The 3,923-nt window shown below is 36.2% G+C and overlaps 1 non-coding gene across 1 annotated transcript; it reads right to left on the minus strand.

The window, feature by feature from the left end:
* Window positions 1–757: 757 nt before the first annotated feature.
* LOC145677324 (5S ribosomal RNA) lies at window positions 758–876 on the minus strand. The gene has a single exon (XR_014129767.1). It is a non-coding gene; the product is annotated as a 5S ribosomal RNA (ribosomal RNA).
* Window positions 877–3,923: the final 3,047 nt, after the last annotated feature.

Raw genomic sequence — 3,923 nt, forward strand, 5'->3', positions numbered from 1 at the left:
GAGGAGGAAGGAGAGCTATGCCATTTACATCTACAAAGTTTTGAAGCAAGTGCATCCTGACACTGGCATATCTAGCAAAGCTATGAGTATCATGAACAGCTTTGTTAATGACATCTTCGAGCGTATTGCTGCTGAAGCTTCTCGTTTGGCCCATTACAATAAGCGGTCAACTATCACCAGCCGGGAAATCCAAACAGCTGTGCGCCTTCTTTTGCCTGGTGAACTTGCCAAGCACGCTGTAAGTGAGGGTACGAAGGCTGTTACCAAGTACACAAGCTCTAAGTAAAAATCTTCTTCAAGATTTTTCATTTCAAACGGTCCTTGTCAGGACCAACACATTATTCGAAAGAGTTAAATCACGAAATTTGCTTCATTCTGTTATGTAGAAACACCTTGAAATCCAATTTCTATATGCTGTTAGTAAAAAAGTAAAGCACATAGCGGAGATGTGTCGTGCTTGTATACGAAAGGCATTTACTCGCCGGAGATCTACACTTAGTCATAATAATTTACTTTTAAAAAGTGGTAATACATTCCGTGTTAAGTATAGTAGTAGGTGCACACGGATCGGAAATCAGGTTATTTTAATGTGCCGTGCAAATAAACAGGCTGTTAGTGTAAGAAATAGTGGGTATAACGCTTAGAATATCGATTAATCGCTATGAAATAATGTTGATAAATTATCTCTTGAAAGTACTATAAAATTAATGTTTCTAGTATTTTCGTACTTGAAGGATAATGAAATTTGAAAAAGAGATGCCAACAGCACCTGGTGTTCCCAGGCGGTCACCCATCCAAGTACTGACCAGGCCCGATGCTGCTTGACTTCGGTGATCGGACGAGAACCGGTATATTCAGCATGGTATGGCCGTTGGCAACTACCTTTTCTTCAATGTCCTGTTAAGGAAGTATGTTTTAAGTAAGAATTGACATTATTAACTATAAAGGCAAGCATATTAACGTCGTTAACATTACTTGGAATATACTAATATTCGAATAAATATTTGAATGTTCGAATGATGAGTGATTCGGATGTTCATAGTGCCACTATGTCCTATCGAGTTTACTATCACGAACCACGTATGAAATTGTATATAAATAAATAAAAATAAATCCTTTATTAAGTATTGATTACAGGAAAAAGGCAAACTTACATTCTTTAATGTACACAATGAAATGTATGAAAGATATTTTTAAGATATGTTTCACTTACCCTTTATAACGCAAGGTAGTTTTCAGTGTAGCATCCTCTTCAGCTGCGAGATAACGTAAGGCAGATGATCATTCAGTCGTGAAGCACTAAAATGTAATATACATTTTAACTATTATCGATAAGAATTATTTACTGCAGGGATGCAAATAAAGTGAGGCAAATTAGTAAATAAAAACCGATACTGTAACTGATAATGTAATTACGTATCTGTATTAGTTGTATATACAGTAATCGCACGATTATCCGCGGAGTTGGATGTTGGCATAATCGCGCATAATCAGCAGTATGAGCAGAAAAGGGAAATGAAATGAAATCTTTAGATTTACGTCGCATACTTATACCGGTTACGCTAAAGGAGACGGTGATGATGAGTACTGAATGAAGAAAGTGGGAGGAAACGGGAGAAACCCGAGAAAACCCATGAGCACGGTCTTTATGCACGACAAAGTTCACACGGCACGAGCTGGGATTGAACCAGGGACCCCAAGCACCGGAGGCCAAAAAAGGGACAAAAAGTCTTTCGTGCAACTTTCGTTTTCGGTAAAAAGTTTACACATAATTTAGAAAGAGTAGTTTTCTGGTCTTTTTATTTCACAAGTTGGTTCATGTCTATATTTTTTACATGCATAAAAAATTTTTCAACTCCCTTGCTTAGTTCCTGTTAAAGACCTCTACCTCTGATTGTATTTTTTGCACATATTCTTATTGTTTTCAGACAACATTTCTAAGAGCGTAATTTATCGTCAGCAAGAAAAGAAAAGGAAAGCCTCGGATAGTGGAATGTGTACTGTATATATATATATATATATATATATATATATATATATATATATATATATATATATATATATATATATATATATATACGTATTAGTATATAGTTTTATTTTATACGTCTCCTATTATTACACAATGTGCAGATATTGTGAAAGCGCAAGTAAATATGTATAACTCCCCGTTCTGCACTTAATAACTTGAAAGAAGTTCGGGGAAGGTAGTGTAACAGAAAGTGCAAACAGAAATGAGGGTTTACAGGCATTTAATATTATTCCGTAGTAGTATGATTTTTTGTAAAATATATATATATATATATATATATATATATATATATATATATATATATATATATATATATATATATATATAAACATACATATTCAATGATATAGTAAGAGGTTAGCAGCACTGATAGAACTGCAGAAAGTACAAAACCGTTAATAAGAAAGAGAGAGAGATGGTGGCCGCTTTTGTGCTTTTCATTGGCTAATTCCGAATTGCGCGCGAATACGTACGAGATTTCTTTCTTTTTCCTCTTCGCAGCCCAGATGTTGCCAATTAGAAGTTTTTAGTACTACATTTGTATGAAAATGTTGCCTTTAAGAAATGTGGTTTGCATACGGAGAAAAGAGCAAAATGAATATTTATCTTAGTGGGCATGAAAAAAGACGAAACATTTTGCAAGATGGACACACGAACTTCCTTAATGCAGGCGTTCAGTACATTATTGTAAAGAAAAAAACACTAAAAAGAATTACTTCAATATCCCTAGCAACATTCAACAATTCATAGAGAAAAATCTTTATTTTGAGAACAATGGAAAACTATGTAATTGTAGATAACTACTAAATTTAATGATTAAGGAAAACGTTTAGGCCCGGCCCTTCAGAAAGAAAGTGCACAGAATTTTCTCTCATGGAAGCAATTGCAAAATCAACATTTTGTTTGCAGTTATAATTAGAGGATCTATATACAGGGTGTTCGAAAAAGAATGTATCCTCTTGAAAGAAAATATTCTCTGGGCCCCTAATCCTTTATATACCGAAAGGAAGTTTGTATAGCATTTTTTCTTACCTTCGTTAGAAGAATTGAAAGTGACTACTATCGTGACACGGGAGATATTTGATCGATAGTCGAATTACTCCCATGCTCGAATGAACACGTCTCTTGTAAGGAGAGGAAAGGCTTCTGTGATCCGCTATCGCAGCTGTGTCATATCTGCAGAGAATGTTAGGACACAAACGTGATCTTTGAGAGCCTCGTGAAAAGAAGTCGCATAGTATCATGTGTGGAGACATCGGGGCCATCTGAAGAACGCTTCATCATTAGGACCAAGGGCGAGTTACGAAACACTCTGGGATATATTTATTAACATAACTTCTCGTCATTCTGCAAGTGTGGTGGAGCTCCATCCTATTGGAAAAGGAAACCTCGGGAGCCCTCTTCATGTGTAGGTATCGTTCACATCTGAAGCATGTGAAGATAGATTACTGTACTATCGTGTACCTAAAATCATTTTCTACGAATACGAACATGTCTACACTGAAGGCAGTGCAGCTCTTTTTCTCTTTTTTTTTTGGTCATGTATTGTAACGCGGGGCAATGCACACAATAACATGTAATGTTGTGTATCATCATAAAGGGCCAGGGCGATGATTGGATCTTGATGGACGTGGAGAACTGATAGGTGATGTGAGTGGTATTGTGATCTATGGTTGTATGTTTACTGATGAATGCATAAGGAGAGGTGAAGGGGTTGCCTTTTTTTTTATGTCGATCGGCAGGGAAGCGATTGGGAAACTTTTGACTTTGTTTTTCAACCGAATATATTGATTGAATAGGTCGCCGACAATTTTACGGGGCGTCACGTCGTTGCCTTTTTCATGTCGATCGCGAGCGAAGCGAGCGTTTTTTTTTTTTTTTTTTTTTACCG

The sequence above is a fragment of the Thermobia domestica genome, unplaced genomic scaffold, assembly GCF_964235325.1.
Source record: "Thermobia domestica unplaced genomic scaffold, izTheDome1.hap1.1 HAP1_SCAFFOLD_773, whole genome shotgun sequence".
Taxonomy (NCBI): Eukaryota; Metazoa; Arthropoda; class Insecta; order Zygentoma; family Lepismatidae; genus Thermobia; species Thermobia domestica.